We start from the raw sequence: 21012 nt of genomic DNA on the forward strand, positions 1-21012 counted from the left end.
AGAATTATTCCACAAACTCCCCCGCTCGTTCTTCATGGACACGGACGTTTTTAGAAACGTGCACTGATTTTTGTTTGTGATGGATTGGAACGTCCTGTTTGGGGGAATTTTCGTCGTCTCGTTTTTAAAAAAATCCTGATTTTGTTTTACCGGAACTCAGTATAATGGGGGAAATTGCGACTTGCCGCATCGCAGATACACGAACTCTAAAAAGGTGTGTTTCTTATGGTTTAGAGTTTGGTAGGATTTAAGTGCTTTTAAGGAGTAGTAGCCGATTTAGAAGTAAATGGGTTTTGCTTGAGCGTGGGCGCAATGACATGCGGGGCCCTTGTCCCCGAGTTGGGGGCCTGGGACACGGCCTGGTGTAAGGACGGTCTTCACGGAGTACTAAACCAGTCATAGACCGGACATTATTACAATCTAACTCACAAATGGCTTATACTTAAACCATACGTTTTTAAAACATGCTTCTTCTTTTTTTTTACATTCCTAAATTCAATTGAAACTTCATTATTGAAATACAATTTGCACATCACAGAAACCCTCCTCAAATATAGTTCGAATTAAAAAAAAAATGCTGAAACAATTTTTAAATTAATACAATATTGTGTGAATTTCCTCAAAAATGAAAGCACTCAACTAAAAAATAAATAATTGAATAAATAAACTACCAACACAGGAACAGGGTCAAAATAACCAATGCTGGCTAATGCATGCTCCCCGGCTGGCTGCAAAAAAAACCCACTCATAAGGTCGTATGTTAGATTCATGTAGATTTATTCAGGATGATCTTGCCCAAGGCAGCAACACGCTCTCCCCTTCTCGTGTTGCCCTAATTGATTTTGATAATTAAAAACAACAAAGATTATGCGAAGAAAATATAATATTCAGAATACGCTCCTGACTGGCTAGGATTTCTGCCGGCAGTATAACGCATATTTCAGAAATCTGCTTAAAAGCAGATTTCTGAAATATGATAACTCTGATAGGTTTATTCAAGTTCAATATGACGATTTAAATTCCAGATATGTATTTATAGTTCAGTTTGTTTATATTGTGATCTTTTTAATTAAACAATATGAGGAACTTGCTTCATATATAAAGGCAGTGGGCACTATTGGTAATTACTCAAAATAATTGTTAGTATTAAAAACTTACTTTGTAACGAGTAATGGAGAGTTGTTGATAGTATAAAACATTGTGAGAAACGGCTCCCTCCAAAGTAACGTAGTTTTCGAGAAAGAAGTAACTTTCATCTGAAATGTTTGAATTTGATTTTGAGACCTCAGAAATTAGATTTTGAGATACCAAAATTAAGCATCTAGGCACACAACTTTGTGTGATAAGGGTGTTTTTTCTTCCATTATTATCACGCAACTTCGACGAACAACTGAGTACAAATTTTCACATTTGTTATTTTGTGCATACGTGTTGAGAAACACCAAGTGAGAATACTGGTCTTTGACAATTGCCAAAGGTGTCCAGTGTCTTTAAGAAGTTTATCATTTCCAATCTTCGAAAGAAGCTGTTGTCTGATCAATGTCTGGAATTGTCGCTTGTGAAGACATACCGTTGTTTGTTTCAATGGCTGCAATCGAAATAGACCAAGTATCAACTTGTACAAGAAACCATGACAACACATGAACTGCTTTTCGTCCATGCATATCATTTGCTTGTCAATTATCTTGAACAGATATAGTGTAAAAGCGTATTGTTAATGTTATTTGGCTGGGATCAACGTTACAACCTCTTTCCCCATCCTAGGTCTGTACCCAATCTCTATCTTTTCTTCAGATATTTGTTTCATGGTAAATGTTCCACCAGTGTGTCTGACCTGGTTCCTCCTATATCAGTAGGGTGTTTGAGCGTGAAACCAGGCTTTGTGCTACTTCTCACACATACACTTGGCTTTGCTGAGATGTAGAGCAAGGAGCCATTCCAACAGCTTTATTCCACGTACTGCCTCTTTGGAACTCCTTGCCTATGATGCACGTTTCCCTCCAACATCTAGGGTATTGAGGACTAGCAATTCTCAACTGCAGCCAGCTCAACTGAGTTATTTTCATCTCTATTTTTTCCTTTTTCACCGAGGTTTACAACTCGTGATATCGGTTAATAAGTTGAAGTTCTCAAGTGCATCATTGAGAGGGGGAAGTAGGGTAGTACAATTATCGTTTCGTATAAAGGGACAATGGTAATGTATCGGGTCAGAGTGCAGTAATTTGCCATGTTTCTTGGGCGGCTCTCTCATCAAGGCTCTGTGTTTATTTTCTCTCAGTTTCCAATCTTAAGAAGTGGTTTATTTTTCTTTCGAAATGTACAAGACCGTTGGATTGAGGTACACTCATTAGGCAAGAAGTTGGTATCTGACGACTTGTTCATGTCTATAAAACCACTAAGTGACAAACACGCCAGCTCTTGTTAGTGAATTGTAAGACCGTTGATGGAGGTACACGTATTAGTCAAGACGCTGGTACCTCACGACTTTTTCATGTGTAAGAAAATACTAGGGGACAATCACTCTAGCTTTTAAGACCTTTGATAAATGTACAAAAATAGGCGAGAACTTGATACCTGGCGACTTTTCCATGTCTGAAAAATATATAAACAAACCGGGAAAGTCGCATCTGCAACTGACCGATCGATCAAACATGTAGGTTTTGAAATAATATTGGGTCTATGTGGGCGAATGTATGCCTTTGTTTTCTATATATTAATGTTGATTAATCTCTATGGTTGATCTAACAACAGTGAAATTGGTAAATGATTACACTGTATTGCGTGACAATATCCATCGGTACAGAAAGGGTGGTTTTTCTTAGTTCACGCGTAGTTTAATTGATTTATGATGGAACTATAGCGTATAAAATTAGGTCACACTAAAAAGGCTATAATGTATGGCGATAGTATTTTTATTTTGTTTTTAGGAAGGATGTGTGATGCGTTCAGTTTCGTTGGTTGTCATGGCGTTAGTAAATTAAAGCCGAGCTACGATTTATTTTTGTATACATGTTTTTCATATTTTGTTTATGCAAGTTCGCCCCAAAAAAGGCTAAAAGCCACTCTAGGTTAGGGGCTACTAAAAGAAAACAATTGAACATGAAAATAACTCAGGAGAGCTGGAGGCAGGAGTTGATATTCCTCTTAAAACAGTCCAGATTGTAGGATGGGGGGGGGGTGAAACATCCACCAGGCAAGGAGTTCATTGTGATTGGTTCTAATGTTAGCCTGTTCACCGATTCTAAAGTTCACATCCAGTACCAATCCTGAAAGGAAGTTTCTCAATGTCCTTGTTGTTTTCAACGCAAGTGAATTCAAGGCATTGACACTATTGGTAATTACTCAAAAGAATTGTTAACATAAAAACTTACTTGGTAACGAGCAACGGAGAGCTGTTGATAGTATAAAACATTGTGAGAAACAGCTCCATCTGAAGTAAAGTAGTTTTTTGATAAACAAGTAATTTCTAACTAAAATATTTTAATTGATTTCGAGACCTCAGCTGAGGTCTCGAAATCAAGCATCTAAAAGCACACAACTTCGTGTGACAAGGGTGTTTTTTCTTCCATTATTCTCTCGCAACTTCGACGACCAAATGAGTTCAAATTTTCACAGGTTTGTTGTTTTGATGTAAGTTTGGATACACCTAGTGAGAATACTGGTTTTTGACAATTAGCCAACGTGTCCAGTGCCTTTAGACCACATGTTCATTGCACTAATGGTTCGCATGATCATTGCTCTGATCGTCCCATACTATTGTGTGAATTCTGGGTGTTGTTATTGTCTACATTTGCATCATGTCGATATTCGTACGTGTGTGTTAAAAAAAACTAAAAAAAACAGGTGTGGCATAGGATGTGAGGATTTCAGCATGAAGTAATAATGACCTCATTTGAGGGCAAGGTCCAGGATTACAAGGAAGGGCAAGGGCGTTTATAACTATGTTATTTTATGCATAGGTATATGCTGAGATACACGGATACGCCGAGTGAGAAGACTGGTCTTTGACAATAACCAAAGGTTCGAAACCAACCATCTAAACGCACACAACTTCGTGTGACAAGGGTGTTTTCTTCTTTCATTATTATCTCGCAACTTTGATGACCGATTGAGCTCAAATTTTCACAGGTTAGTTTTGTTATGCATATGTTGAGATACACCAACTGTGAAGGCTAGTCTTTGACAATTACCAATAGTGTCCACTGCCTTTAACTTTATATAAATAGTAAACTTGCGGATACAACCATGTGTAAATCTCGGTTGTGTGAGTGATGGCTCTGAAAGAGCCGGTGTGGTCTCGACGCTTCGAATACTCTCCCCGTATTCAGGAGAAAGTGAATGACATTGTCTCGCTGTTTGTATGTTGTGTTTGGGCCTATACTAAAAACTAGAGAATTTTAATAAAGTGACTGGCCTTAAAAATAAAACAATTATGTATATCTCTATTTAACTTGATGTGAACCAGTCATCAACATCACACATCACATAGACTTACCCTGGTATCCAAGTATGTACAAAAAAATGTGACGAAAAAAATGTTGTCATATGTTGAATTTGACCAGCCTGGCAGTGACACTGTACCGTGGTGAAAGATACCAATGTTTACACGTGGGCGATATGGGATTAAATGCTTTGGACACCTTTGGTAATTGTCACAGACAAGTATTCCCACTTGGTGCATCCCAACATATGCATCAGCTATAAAACCTGTGAAAAGTTTGACTAAATTGGTCATCGAAGTTGCAAACGAATAATGAAAGAAAAAAACATCCTTGCACATTGTGTGCTTTCAGATGCATGATAAAATGCTTAAGCTGAACTCTTGTATTATTTGAGTGGAAAATTACCCCTCTTTCTAAAAAAAAAAAACTATGTTACTTTAGAGGGAGCCGTTTCTCACAATGTTTTATACTATCAACAGTCTCCAATGCTCGTAACCAAGTAAGTTTTTATGCTGATAATTATTTTGAGTATTTACCAATAGTGTCCAGTGCCTTTAAACAAAGCTCTTATTCATCTTCACTGAGAATGTTCTTTCATCATCCATGATGGAAAGCTTTTTGGCGTTCAATGTTAACAGATTCTTTCTGAGTGCTTTCGTTGAGACAACGAAAGTGGTTTTTACAGGTCTCTCCTCGCCCACAACTTCCTGAAGGAAGTCACACGCGAAGATTGTCTTCATCAGCCGTTGGTAAAGGTTAGGGTCATATAGAAGTCACCTTAAACTGTTAGCTGATGAGGCATTACGACGTCGTCTGAGTGAAACGGCTTCGGCTATGTGGCTATGGCTGAGGCAGTCAGTGCAGGCAGCGGCAACATTGAAGTGACAAGAGGCCGCATCAAAACCACGGCTTTGGCGTAGACTTGGGCTTAGGCTCGTCATTTCTTTAGAAGATGTTCATTACGGGTCTCCAATCAGTTATATAACAACGTCATAAAGTCAAAGCTCACCGTTATGCATAAGGGTTTCCCCCGATCCAGGTGACAAAGCAATGCTGTATTTTGTCGAGTGGACTGATGAATTAAAATATAGGCCCTTTTCGAGAACAGCTTTGGATTCGGCTCAGGCTAGCTTGGCCCCGCGGTTGTTTTGACAATTGCGCGTGCTTTGCGTAGGCGCTCAGGGATTCAGACGAGAGAACGGAGCCAAAGCCGAAGCCGTGGATTCGAAAAGGGTCTTCAGCATTCATATTTTGAACAAGTGTGTAATAGAAGCCTCGGTACGTGGCATCAGTCAACTTTTAGGACGCGTCCGACTTCGGCTCAGCTTTGGCCGTTGGCTGCAGCGTTAATGTTGAAGAATGACTGACAAGACTTTTCCTCGGATAAGATCGTGCACCATCTAGATTTAAATCTAGAAAAAAAGGGGAAAAAATTGCAAGGAGTAAACACTCAACTTTATACCATCAGGGCTTTGTCTGCGTGAAACATCGTGGTGTATTTCTGCGTCAATGTCAATGATTCAGCAGTGAAGCACATTGGTGATGAGTACAATGTGTTGCTTGTAAGTCTGGAGTTTTGCCAGTGGTTTAATGTTGCTACTATTTCGTCAACATGTTTCAACTTGCCGAGACTGTTTTTGCAACTTAGGGAAACTGTTAAGGGCAATTAAACGCGTCCTTGAAGTTGCACTTGCAAACACCGGATTGCCCCAACTTGTAATTTTCGTACACACTTTTTTGTCACTTCGTGAAAACGTCACTGATTTTGGGGTCAACCAATATGATCCGTACTGATTTCAGATGAAAGAGTCGTAGATATGCTCACAGAAGGAGAGAGGTGACAAAAAACCGTCCCCAGAGGTGCGTTATGTCTCTAATCACAGAGTGATGAGTAAGCGTTTGGAAACCTTATATCGTCACTTGCTTATTACGTTTCCTTTACGAACCCCTAGCCACTCTCTCTCTGTCTACTTTATACCGTCTATCGCTCTGTGTAGCCCCATCGGCTCCTGATTTCTGTCCCGGTGGTTTGACGGTGCTGCTGTGTGAATGACCTCACTAACACTTTCCTATCGGCATTGTGTGTAGGAGTTCTTAACGATGTTGCTCTTGCCGGTTTGATGGTTTAATAATGTGACGGGTTTCATGCCTGATTGACGCGAAGCACCGATGGCTGATTTCAGTTTCTCGTCTTCATTTTGTTAATGGAGGGAAGATTGGATTTGTTTCTTGCAGACATTGGCATTTGCCATTTTGAACTCGTTTTCTCCTACCCCCCCCCCTCCCCCTTCTTTTTCTTTTCAGTGCATCGAGCACTTGTCCCACGCTTCACTGAAGAGCCATAAATGAGTAAAACGTTTAATATTAGAATTGCTGTCTTCAAAGCACGATCGCGAAGCTACTGGAATGTCTTCCTCAAAATCGGTGACTTTATTTTGTTGAAGTTTTGTAGACTGTAATGAAGACTAATATATTTTAGCATTCAGTGCAGTACTTTCAGACAACAGCCAACGCAAAAGTTTAATATAGGTTTTCTCGGTCAAATACGGCAAACGAGCAGTCAATTTCATTTTCATGCGTTCGAAATAAAGCTGTTTTGTCTCGCCAGTTGTTACTGTGTTTCAAATTCAGAATTCGGCCATTCAATTTCGTTTTGGGTCGAGTCAAATTCCTTTAGCACTCTGTTCAATTTAGCGTAGCATCATTCGTTTTCGTGACACACACGCCTCAAGAAGCGTCTGCGAATTTGAATGCTGCTTTGATGAATTGTTAAATTGAATGATTATTTTGTTAATTCGAATGACGCAGCATTACATTTGACTAATCCCAAAACGAAATCGAATTACCCTTTTGAGTAGCATTCGATTTTGCGCGAAATAGAATAGCTTGATGGTTAAATGGGCTGCTCATTTTCCGAAATCGACCGAAAAAACCTATAGAATGGCACAGTTGAAAACAAACCATTCTGCAGGCCGTGTTAGTCCTGCAGGCCATCCTCAACCGAAACCCACCATTCAAGCCAGTTCATTACCTCACCCCTTCCTTTAAAAACACATGGACCAGTGTTTGAGATACCACGTCAGTTGTTGTACTGGCCATCCAGTGGCCAACGCAACAGTTTAATAGAATTACACAGTTGAAAAACACATTCTGTAGACCGTGTTCATTCTGCAGGCCACGCTCAACCACAACCCACCATTCAAACCAATTCATTACCACACCACTCCCTTTAACCCTTCCTTTGGACATGTGTTTAAGCATAGAGTAAGGACTTACTCTATGGTTTAAGATATCACGTCAGTTCTTCCTTCATTTTGTTGAAATGACTCCTTTTTGAGTGGTTGTTGTTCCCGGCCCCAACGAGCATCACCAGAACTTCTCGATCGACGATGGGAGTATTTGCAATGACGCTGTTAAAAAAAACGTCAAACCTCACGGGTTCGGTATTACGAGCTTAGAACTCTACCCACGGGCTCTTCAAAAAGGGAAACAAAATATATCAATCCCAGTATCTCAACAGCATCTTTTACCGTCAAGGAATTAAAAAAAAAGACTCAAGTTTCCCGTCCCCGAGCCCCCCCCCTCCCCCCCCCCCCCCCTCAAAAAGAAGACGTAAATGGTTTCCTTGTTGAGCTGCGTAACATCCTCCCTCGTGGCTGAAATAGAAAGAAAAAAAAACAGAAAGCACTAAAGTCTCGAGCAATCCATCCAGCATCACCGAGACTTCGCTACTTTTCAATTTACCTTATTTGCCGTATCACTTGGCTTTTAATGTGTGGATTGAGGTAGAAACTATAAACGAAAGATGCACTCCCTCCAGTTACAGTTTTGCAATATGAAATTTCAACACAACCACTCAGCGCATCAAGTCAATTGGAATCATAGCCGGAGTGATAGTCCCCATACCAAATATCACTGCACTTTTGGCGAGAGTACGGGCCTGAGGTTGCTTTTGTTCATAACAAAATGTCTGCCAACCAGCAAATGAAAAAGGGCAGAAACTGATGATTTGACACTCTTTCCATTTTGTGCAGTTTCCCATGAAGAAGCTGATGTGGGGATGCTTTTGGCGCTATATTCCCCTTGAGGGGGAAACAGAGTAAAACTACACTTTTTTTTTTCTTTCGTAATGAACCTTTCTAAGGTCATCATGTAACTTGTCGATTGGTGTCTGGCTAAGGGCCTGAGCAATGTGTAAAATAATGTGTCCTAACTGCCTACTGGAAACTCGTTTCTCGGGCATAACATTTTTATTATAGTTTAAAAGAATGTGCACAACTTTGAACGTATAGGTTTTCTCGGTCAATTTCGGCGAATGAGCTACTCTTTTTTCGCGCGAAATCGAATGCTACTGAAAAGGTTAATTTGATTTAGTTTTATGATTACTCAAGTATAATGTTGCGTCGGTTAGTCATTCAATTTAACAATTCATCAAAGCAGAATTCAAATTCTCAGGCGCTTCTTGAGGCGTGTGAGTCACGAAAAAGAATGACAAATACGCTAAATTGTACTAGTGCTAAAACGAAATTAAATAGCCGAATTTTGAATTTAAAACGCAGTAACAACTGGAGGGGCAAAACAGCTTTAATTCGAACGCTTGCAAATGAAATTGGCTGCTCACTCTTGCCGAAATTGACAGAGAAAACCTATGTTTAGAGCAATTCTACATTAGAGTTGATTCTTTATTATTAGCTGAGTGGTATGATATGGCATTCTGCTGCAGGGAAGACGGCAATGTGCACGCAGTAGATGTGCATTCGCTCTAGGATCTGCCGGGTCAGAATTGCTGACCCAGTTTCTGTGTCCCAGGGTTCCTGACACATTTCCGGGTCAGCCTGACCCGGAAATGGGTCATAACCAGGTCATACAGTGCGATTTGGACTCGGATGCTCGGATGCTGAGCGGATAAGAGCACCGCACTCAAGCTCTGGTGATTCTGTTCAGCAGAGTCATGTGGGTTTGAATCCCGGTCGTGACACTTGTGTCCCTGAGCAAGACACTTAACAATAATTTCCTCTCTCCACCTTAATGTGTATACCTACATGGCACAGATGGTTCTTGCGATTGACTTACCCGAGTAGCGCATGTTAATGTTGCACAGACTGTATACTCCCCAGGTAACTAAAATGGTTTAAGGAATTATTTAGCCTTAGGCCCAGTGACCAGCCGTCGATTTCACCAAACTCTTTCTAACTTAGGATTAATCTTTGGACTTCAGGACGAGTAAAGTTCCGTATCCAAAGACGTAGGACGCATTGAACCCATCCTAAGTTAGGATGGGCTACTCTAACCTCGTCCCCAGGGGTGATCCATCTCGCCGCGCCATTTTTTCCCCAGCATGCCTTGCTCGATCATACGGGGACGCAGAGCAGCGTGATACGGCGCGCTGCCCATGGTAGCGAGGTTGGGGTTACTCGTCCTAACTCAGGATAGGATTAATCCTAGCGTTTCGTGAAATTGGCTGCAGGGGTAATAATATTGGAAGCGCTTTGAGACACCCTAAGCAGTCTGTTAAACCAGACTGCGTATACAATTTTCACAGGCTGCTATTACTACTTACAGGCTGTCATTACAATTATGCATTCTCCGTTAAAGTCTAAATGAAAATAAACAATTTAGAGCCCACTATACCTTATTAATGACCCCATTTGCTAAAGCGTTATTGACTGCCCCCATGCGTTGATTTACTATCGACCGCCCCGTACCAGCCCACAGTTGTCCAATTATACGGGAATAATTGGGGTATTCGCTTCGACTCAATTATCGACTAATTCCTGTCGGTTACTGGTGAGTGTCGATTGCGTAACCTACAGACTGTACCTTCATTAACAGCTTTTAGCTTCCAGAGACCAAACCGGCTCTTCTCAGAGCCATCATTCACTCAAATTGTTTTTACACATGGTTGTACCCGCAAGTCTACTATTCATATTTATATGTATAGTCACTCTTAGCTTTCTTTATGTAGATACCGAATATTCGGGGGGGGGGGGGGGGGGGGTGTCAGTTTTTTTGTAGCCCGTAAATGGAAAATATTGCAAATAGATTTTCGGTTTGCGGTTTAACAAAAGATGTGGTTTAAATCGGTCAGATTACCTTTTTTGATGCACCCATTTTCCAATAGATAGAGTCCATTTGAAAGTAGAGAAACACTTAAAGGCACTGGACACTATTGGTAATTACTAAAAATAATTATCAGCATAAAACCTCACTTGGTAACGAGTAATGGGGAGAGGTTGATAGTTTAAAACATTGTGAGAAACGGCTCCCTCTGAAGTGACATAGTTTTCGAGAAAGAAGTAATTTTCCACGAATTGGATTTCGAGACCTCAAGTTGAGAATTTGAGGTATCGAAATGAAGCATCTAAACGCACACAACTTCGTGTGATAAGGGTGTTTTTTCTTTCATAGTAATATCTCAACTCCGACGACCAATCGAGCTCAAATTTTCACAGGTCTGTTATTTTATGTATTTGTTGAGATACAGCAAGTGACTGGTCTTTGACAATTACCAACAGTGATCAGTGTCTTTAAGTATCCAACCTCACATTAAAAGTGTGTAACAATGACATTGTATTTGATATCCTTCCAATGCAAATGTTGTCATTATCACAAACAAAATCAAATGACGTCCCTAAAGGAGCTAGAAAGTCTGGCCACACAATGGCTAATTGACACCAATTTTACCATATAATCGTAGCTTACTGAGACAATACACTATATACACATTTCGATTACTTTATAACATTTTAGTTTATTCCTGAATTTTGATGATAAAATATTAAATAAAAAAGTTTTTGAATTTGACTTTTTTACTGGCGCAAAAATTCCTCTTTGGAATGTGCAACCCATTTATTGTTGATATCCAATGACGTAATGTTGGCGTGACTAATGAATATTCATGTATATTGTCATCGCATTGATTTATTTACAAGTCTGCGTCAGTTCTTATTATAGGACTGGATCAAGTAAGGACTGAACACTCTACTATTGACCCATTTCACCTGACGTCATCAGCAGAAAAATCTTGAATGCGCCATACTGGTGGGCAATTTCACTGTGCGTTTTCATATATAACTCTATGCTGCGCGTTATGCAGTGAAGTGTGCATTTTAGACGACGCGGCGTTAATACACGTAAACCTAACTGCCCACCAACATGGTGAGCGTGGCATTGGTCGCCGCGTGTGATACGCGTGCAAGGGGTCAATATGTAACTCATAACCTTATTGAACATTATCTTGCGCGTCTTCTTTTGCACATGTGCCTTCCGCGGCCCACGAGATACAGCGCTATGATAAACTACCGCACTTTGAGAATGTTGTTTTCTTGAAAGAGAGTAAACACTCAGTCATCTCATTGCCATGGATGTACCTTTCAACCTAATCCAAGATGAAATCTCTGGAGATCTATAAATCTCTAAATGTATCAGCATCTAGCCCCACTAATGATACATTACTTATAAGGATTCGTAGTGCATAGACAAGTGGATGTTGAGATCGAGGACAGATAGTCTTAAAGGCAGTGGACACTATTGGTAATTACTCAAACTAATTATTAGCATAAAACTTTACTTGGCAACGAGTAATGGGGAGAGGTTCTCATTTTGAGAAACAGCTCCTTCTGAAGTGGATTAGTTTTCGAGAAAGAAGTAATTTTCCACGAATTTGATTTCGAGACCTCAGATTTAAAATTTTGAGATATCGAGTCAAGCATCTGAAAGCACACAACTTTGTGTGACAAGGGTGTTTTTTTCTTGCATTACTATCTCGCAACTTCGATGGCCAACTGAGCTCAAATTTTTACAGGGTTGTTATTTTATGCATATGTTGAGATATACCAAGTGAGAGGACTGGTCTTTGACAATTACCAATAGTGTCCAGTGTCTTTAAGGGTTTATAGTGCATAGTCAAGTGGATGTTGAGATCGAAGACATGATAGACTTAAAGAGGTTCTGGCGGAATTGTTTAAGTGGAAGAGTAAACCTTACCCTAACTTGTGTATGAAATTTAACCTGCAAAAATATCTTCGAGATGGTTCATATATTCCTACGTATTAGAGACCCCTCTGAATTCTTCCGTTATCTTTAGTCTGGTGACTCAACACTGAATGTTGGAATACTTGGGACTAGGCAGAGAATGTGTTGAGGTTCAGTAACATGTCATTTAAGCAGGCATAACCAAGAAAAGAATTTGTCAAGACTTTGGACTGTTGGAGTTCTTAAACACCTTACCATAGTCTTACAAAATCCCGGGTCGGAATTTACCAAAAAATTTGGGTCCATGGGGTGATCGATTTCAGGGTCAGACTGGCCCGTAAAGTGGTAAAAAAAAATGTATTTTTTTCACCCGGAATCAGTTTGATCCATTAATAGGTAATTTTGAAACAGACTCCGGATCACGAACCGGAAATTGATCAATTCTGATCAAAAAGCTTTTAAAGTGCATAAGACATGGTGCAGATTTATATATTGCTATTGTGTTTTGTGTCGTACAACCAGGACCCCAAACCCTTTAAAGGATTGGAAGGATATATCAGTTTGGAGACAAATGAAGACATGATGACGGATGGAGACACTCCAAGATGTAAGCAGGAGATGGAGATTGGATGGAAGCTGAAAAATGAAGGAAGACGTTAGGAAATTAACCACTGGGAATGGGTATCGTGTGTGTAGGGGGACGCTGAGGAGCAGAGATTAAGACTGAAGAGGACTCAAGATGGATGTGACGCGGACAATAAGATGTCTTGCAAGATTTCAAATTGGGCAGGGATGAGAAACTTCAGACTATTTTTTGTCTGAATTCATACTTTTGAACGAAATGTTGTTATTTTCTTCAGGTTCTGCTTCTGGTGTGCACACACGCTTGATGTTGTGTTTCAGTCAGAACTGACCGAGCGCAGTCTTTGGCAATCATCCAGGTCTATAGCCTTGCGTTTCAGCTCCAGCAAGGCACATCTGAGTATAGTATGTGGTTCTGAACCGCATTTTGCAGGTGAAGTCCTGGCCGTTAAGACATCCCAATTACTTGAGAGTTTTCTTTGCATACAAATAAATACAATTGCTCTTTGATCTAAGGTTTCCTTGTTTTGTATAGCATGTTGCTTATAGTTTGTGTGATATTTCCGTATAGGATGTTTTGCCGAGTATTACATAATTCAGATTCAGAGCTCCTGGGTTATCCATGGGTGGCATTTCCATCATTTCAAAACACCCCTTGGATCCAAGTATTATACTTTGTGTCAGCAGTGACTCTGACCCCCTAATATAGTAAAAGGATGAGTTTGCCATACAAATATGAACGGAATTGTGAATCAAATAGATATCCAAACTGGATGTCACGAGGACAATAACATGAGTCTTTTGCAAGATTTCAAACTGAAAGGAGTGAGAAAACACTGAGAAATACAATTTAACATAAACCATATAATGACCTTGGGTTAATTAAATGCACAAGTGCTTTCAATGGCGTGTCAATTCCTTGTGGGGCAATGAGAACTGTTATAATGTATGCCTATAAATTTATTATCTCATTGTTTTAATTTGAGTTCAAATAAAATGGGGGGGGGGACTTCATCTTTTTCATTTGGAGTTTTCCCTCGCATCTCTTCAAAGGAAGGGTAAAGACATTGGTAATACTCAACAAATTATGAGAGACCATGAATCGTAGTTGGTTAGAAGCACTGTATAGCAGTCATAATGTATACCATTTTGAGGAAACGCCTCCCTTCAAAGGAATGTAGCTTATAGATAAAGGGATTCAAAATATTGTCAATCTGAGGAACGTTCCTGTTTCTACATGAAACGTTTGTCAGATTTGGATTCCAATTACGGATCATTCTTCCTGACTTTTGGGAGGAGAAAGTGTAGATTCGTGAATAGAATGTACGAGCCAAAGGCGAGTACATCGTAGTCACGAATCTATTTCCCCCATTGGTTAAGTAACAGTTTCAATGAAATTGAAGATTCGTAACGAAAGTGTAGATTCGTACAAATAATCTACACTTTCAACAATAGAGTGACGTCACAGAAATAGTTAAACGCTCCAGAGTTTCAGCGAAATCACTAAAAAACGGTATGGCTCTTAATAAATAAACAGTGTCCCTATGGTATCGTCAGTCCTACTGATAAATAATAGTGATATGTAGTTGTGATGTATCCATGAATTCTTTATGAGAACATTTCTGAATAATAATTCATATTTAAATAGTATTGAAGCAAAACGATGCATGATGTGGACTGGAAAGGTTATACAAACAGACTTAATTAAAATATATTCGCATGAATCTGTAATTAATGAAAGGCATTCGTTGCAACATGTCACTCGACTGGACACAATCACCCGTCACAGTCAAGGTGTTTGTTGTATTGGAGAGCCAAGCGCCCTTGTAATAATAAGCAATCGCTTTTAATAATGTTTAGAGAAATTAATTTTGGTCTAGCCCGTATAACTGGTATTGATGTAATGAGTGACTGGTGTATATACCTTGAGCCATTAAAATATTATTTATTTTCATACATTGGTGTGTTGTTGCGTGGGGCACTTCTAAAATCAGTTGATAAATTTCACCGCTGAAGGCAGATACTTTCGGTGATGAGACTAGTATCCACACATGTTGGGAAATTTTAAAAGACATTTTGGGCTCAATTGGGCATCGCAAGTTGCAAGAAAAATATTGAAAGAAAAAAAACACCTTTGTCGCATAGAACAGGTGCCTTCATATCCTGAGAAACGCTTCATGCTCGAAGCTTATCTCAGATTCAAAAACAAATTGTGAAAAACTACCTCTTTCTCTATATAACTTCATTACTTTGTAGGGTGTCTTTTCTAACAATGTGTTATGATAGTCAAAGCTTAAAGGCAGTGGACACTATTGGTAATTGTCAAAGACTAGCCTTCACAGTTGGTGTATCTCAACATATGCATAAAATAACAAACCTGTGAAAATTTGAGCTCAATCGGTCATCGAACTTGCGAGATAATAATGAAAGAAAAAAAACACCCTTGTCACACGAAGTTGTGTGTGTTTAGATGGTTGATTTCGAGACCTCAAGTTCTAAACTTGAGGTCTTGAAATCAAATTCATTGTAAATTACTTCTTTCTCGAAAACTATGGCACTTCAGAGGGAGCCGTTTCTCACAGTGTTTTATACCATCAGCCTCTCCCCATTACGTTATGTTAATAACTGCCTTTAACAGTGCATGCTCTGTACCAACTAAGTTTTGATGGTCATTCATTTCGTTCGTAATTGTCCAAGGTACCCTCCCTGTAAATCAAAAAACTTATTTAAATCAAATTCCAGTTTTAATTTTTGAAAGCACATTTCCTTTTACACAATTCACAATCAGCAAATAAGGATGTGTACTTCCATTTTCCTATACGATATTTCTATCTAGCAAAAAAAAAAACCATCTTAACATTTCAAGTGGTTGATTCTTGTATAAAAACGAACTTGCCTTGTCACACCACGTGTCAGTTTTGTACAGGCAGCTTTGAGGCAAGTTACTATCACTGTAAGAAAAAGGAACACCATAGGGAACACACGACACAATTTCCCATTTGGCCATGTCTCACGAGGCAATTTACAGACCCTCTACAAGAAGCAACGACATTCACATTCAATTTTCACTGAATTATCTCTGGGACATAAAGACAGCATGCCTCTTGTTTAGAACGCAGTGCAATGCGTGCTACGGTTTGCCTTAAAGGAAGGGTATACTAAACCTTTGGTTATTCTCAAACAAATTATGACCACAAAAACTTACTTGGTAAAGAGCTCCAGGGAAGCATTTGAAGTTGTAAAACATTGCTAGAAACGACACCCTTTTAAAGTAAAGTAGTTGTAGAGAAAGAGGTAATTTTCAACAAAAAATGTGAATCTTCTTAGGCATCCTAAAGCACACAATTTTATGCAGCAAGGATTTTTCTTTCCTTATTTTCCTGCAGCCTCGATGTCCACATGAGCCAAAATTCTAACAGATTTGTTATATAGCATGGGTATGTTGCGATATACCAAGTGAGGATACTGGTCTTTATTACCCAAAGTATACTCTGTCATTAAAGACACTGGACACTACAATTGTCAAAGACCAGTCGTCTCACTTCGTGTGTCTCAACATATGCATAAAATAACAAACCTGTGAAAATTTGAGCTCAATTGGTCGTCGAAGTTGCGAGATATTGTCACACGAAGTTGTGTGTTATCAGATGCTTGATTTCGAGACCTCAAAATCTAATTCTGAGGTCTCGAAATCAAATTCGTGTAAAATTGCTTCTTTCTCGAAAACTACGTCACTTTAGAGGGAGCCGTTTCTCACAATGTTTTATATCAACAGCTCCTCGTTGCTTGTTACCAAGTAAGGTTTTATGCTAATAATTATTTTGAGTAACTACCAGTAGAGTCCACTGCCTTTAAGTTGCCTGTAAACAAAAATAGCCCCACGTGACAAGGTCATATCGGTAAATTACATCTCCAAGAAAATTGTATGAAAATTATATTGAAATGTGAATGTTTTTTTTTGTTATTCTTCGTTCATTTAAAATAACCTAGAAGTGATTGGCAGCCTTTTAGCCCCAAGCGGCATAGCCTGAAGAAGAAATACATCATTTGAACGAAGGCCCCCTGCGCCAGGTTTCCTTAAAAAAAGTTGCGAAGTAAAATTGCGTCCACGTAGATAACTAGAAAGCGTCGATTTCCTGTTATTGCATCGAAATGTGATTCGCTTTGTTTTACGTCACGTATGATCGGGCACAGTTTATTACTGAACCCATAACTTACAACGTTGGAACAATAACCGATGACACTGAAGTAAAAGTTTGCAACCTTCACACCACTTACAGAGCAATTTCGTTTGTTTATTCATTTCTACACAAATAATTTTCTTGCTTCAATTGTTTTTAATTTGAAGCCAATTTGATCAGTCAACGTACTGAAGGTTACTTTCTAATAAATAAAAAATGAAATTTTCATTTTAACGACACACGAATAAAGAAATAATGAAGCGTTGCCTATGACGATCTTTTCGCTCTGGTATTAGACTTGTAAACAAGTCCTCCCAGATTGTTTATTTGGATAAGCCAGTATTACGCATATCCCCTTGGGGGTTTAGCGCGTACGGGTTTCCCTAGACTGACGTGAGGACGGATATTCCTCTGGCGACCTATTAATAACAATAGGCACATCTGAGCAAATATGATGAGCAGACCCATAATGCCAACATGAGCAGACTCAATCAATGATGAGGATGGATAGGAGACGGTGAACGAGACATTGGGGGGGGGGGGGGGGTCGTCAGCATCTCGCTGCTGAGAAGAGGGCAACCCAGCAAGCTATTTTGTTTTCTGTTCATCAAAATTGCCACTGTCGTATTGCTTTTCAATTGTGAAATTTTGTTTATAAATCGATTTAAAAAAGGGAATCCTTGGAGAACATTTTTGTGTGGATGCCAATTTTATACTACTGTAGAAAGAAAAGATGAAAAAGTGTAGACACGTCAACTGTTTCACGTGAACATCTTGAGGGTTGTTTAGAATCTTGAGGGTTGTTCTAATGCTAAGCTGTTTGACTGTAGTGTCCGTTCATCTCAAGACCGTATTAGCCTCTTTGAGATATGTTGGACATTATATTATGATAATAATTAATTTCTGCATTTCTTTTGCGCCATCTCCATCTGAACAATAAAAATTACATAATATAAAAAATAAAAAATAAAAAATGAATATGCATATTGCATATACATTTGCATAATTAAATTTGCATATAAGAACAGGTGGAAATTAGCCAATCATTAGTCTGTTTGTAGATAGAAAAAATATGTAGCAAGCTGAGCTCAACATCACTTTAGAGGGTTATCAAAATTTAATTCATGTTTGAATAGCCCCCTTTGCCTCGAAGGGAGAACGTGCATGGTGAATGCAAATTGCCATTATAAAAGCGGGTTATTTCAATTTATTTATCTTTTCAATATCTTGCTATATATCTGTGGCTATAAATATTTTGAAATGATTAGTATCGTATATCGCAGGAAGTATAAAGAATATAAGCGAGTTTCGTGTGGAATTAAGTCCACACGACTGGGTTTTCATACAGTGTCGGTATTAGACAGCTTTCGGCATGTCCCGATCCAATTAATTTCACACGGATAATTAAGCAACCAGGTGGTGAGTGGCAATATGGCAGAGATGTCGGGAACCCGTAATGATATAGGCTAGTCCCGACAGTCAGTTTATAATGAACGGGGGCTTAAAGCGAATTCATGGGAATCACTCTAGGAGGGTTGCGATAGTAAACTAGTATGGCCAAACCACCAATAATGGGTGTTAGCCTATGTTTAATACATGTTAAATTTGCATTTTGGGTCTAGGTAAATATAAGCATATATTTGTTGTGGTTGTTGTTATTGTTGTTGTTGGTGCTGCTCTTTTAAATCTTACCATTAAAGGAACACGTTGCCTTGGATCGGACGAGTTGGTCTATAATAAAAGCGTTCGTAACAATTTTTTATAAAATGTATATGGTTAGAAAGATGTTTTAAAAGTAGAATACAATGATCCACACAAGTTTGCCTCGAAATTGCGAGGCTTTCCTTTTACTGTGCGAACCAACACGGTCGGCCATTTATGGGAGTCAAAATTTTGACTCCCATAAATGGCCGACCGTGTTAGTCGACGAGGTAAAAGGAAAACCGTGCAATTTCGAGGCATGTTTGTGTGGATCACTGTATTCCACTTGTACAACATCTTTTTACCCATGTGCATTTCATAACAAATGGTTACACACGCTTTTCAAAGACCAACTCTACCTTTAAGAATTATGTTGTTGTTGTTGTTGTGGTGTTGGTGGTTGTTGTTTGTTTGCAGTTGTTGTTATTGTTGTTTCGGTTTTGACTGCTGATGTCCCTTCTTTTGTTTGTGTTGTTGCTGCTGCTGTCAATTATTGTTGTTGCGGCAGTGATGCTGCTGCTGTTCCCACAGTGCTGTTAATTATGCTGATGTTGTTGCTGCTGCTGTCGCAGCTGTTGTTGTTGCTGCTTTTGCTGCGAACCGTTTTTGCTGCCACGCTGCTGCTGCTGTTGTTGTTTGTGAAAAACCCACCTTGTTTTAGACTTACACTTTTCGTTGTTTACACATAAACATATTGCCGAGAAACACAATGTTCTCACTAAAAAGCATCATTTTAGTTGAAAAAAACTTTCGTTATGGTAATGGTTTGTGTACAATGTACACCAAGTTAAGTTTTACGGATGAAACTGATTGGTATTCCTTAATAACTGTTGAACAAAAAATTGGTTCATTAATATTTGGGTTGATGATGAAGTGGGCGATTGTTTTATTCATGCGGTTTGCGTACATTATTCATTACACTCAATGGGATAACAGATGTCTTAGTAATGAGCCCATTTCATTATCACACTCAGTGAATTCACAATTAACCTCCAGGTATATTGGGCTCGATTTCATAGAGCTGCTGAAGTCATAACTTATGCATAACTATTTCTGCTGAGCGGAAATTAGCAGGATCCAGTCATAGATGACACTTATGTGAAATTGTATTCTGGCTGGAACCGAGAATACCTTTGTGCTTAGCAACATTTTGTGCTCAAGCAGCTCTCTAACGGTTGGTAGCTGCATGTCTATACAAAACAAAAATGGCAATTTTTAATTTGAAAGACTAACTTTGTTAACTTGATATTTTTGTAATTCCACACTCTTCAAAATCATATTATTATTTTCCCTTAAATAACATTTTAAACAAAAACAAACCAAAACAAAATCGTTGAAAGTGGGTCATCCTTCGACACACCATGTTTAACCAATATGTAGTCAACGAAAGCCTGCCCATAATCGGCGATCTTTATGCCGTTTCCAAACAGACTGATTGCTACGGGCTTGATACCCATCAAATCTGTACAGGATAGCTTTTAAATCCAGAACCCACAATGTCAATTTACTTTGATCATCTTCAACCAACCAACCTTGATTGTTTGAAATAGAAAGAGAGACTATCGCAAACAACCCCCTTCCCAGGCGGTTGTACAGCATGAACGTAGTATGCAAAACACACATTCATTATTGACTAAGAACCATGTTGCGATATTATCAGTGCATATAGCGGGATGAACACGATTTGCTTTTCTACCTTTTTAAAGAATTTTGAACCATTCAATGTATTGCAAACCATCAGACATACATAATAATTGACAAAAATAACAACAAGAAAACTGGAGTAAAACAAAAAACAGTTCAATAAGTTATTTGAAAATTACAGAACAATCATAATGAAACAATTTAAAATTTAAACACAAGAGACTCATTCTGAACATGGCCTTGTTTTGTGTATTTTTTCCTCGACGGTTTTTTCACGATAGTACAGCACGATCGTGTGCAAAACACACATTTATTATTGACTAAGAACCATGGTGCGATATCATCAGTGCATATAGCGGGATGAACACGATCTTATGAACTGATTGTTACTGCAAATGATGTTGAACCAGTGACAACAGTTTGTGTGTCGGTGTCATTTGCGAAAGGTTAAAGGCAGTGGACACTATTGGTAATTGTCAAAGACTAGC

This window comes from Asterias rubens, chromosome 7, assembly GCF_902459465.1.
Source record: "Asterias rubens chromosome 7, eAstRub1.3, whole genome shotgun sequence".
Taxonomy (NCBI): Eukaryota; Metazoa; Echinodermata; class Asteroidea; order Forcipulatida; family Asteriidae; genus Asterias; species Asterias rubens.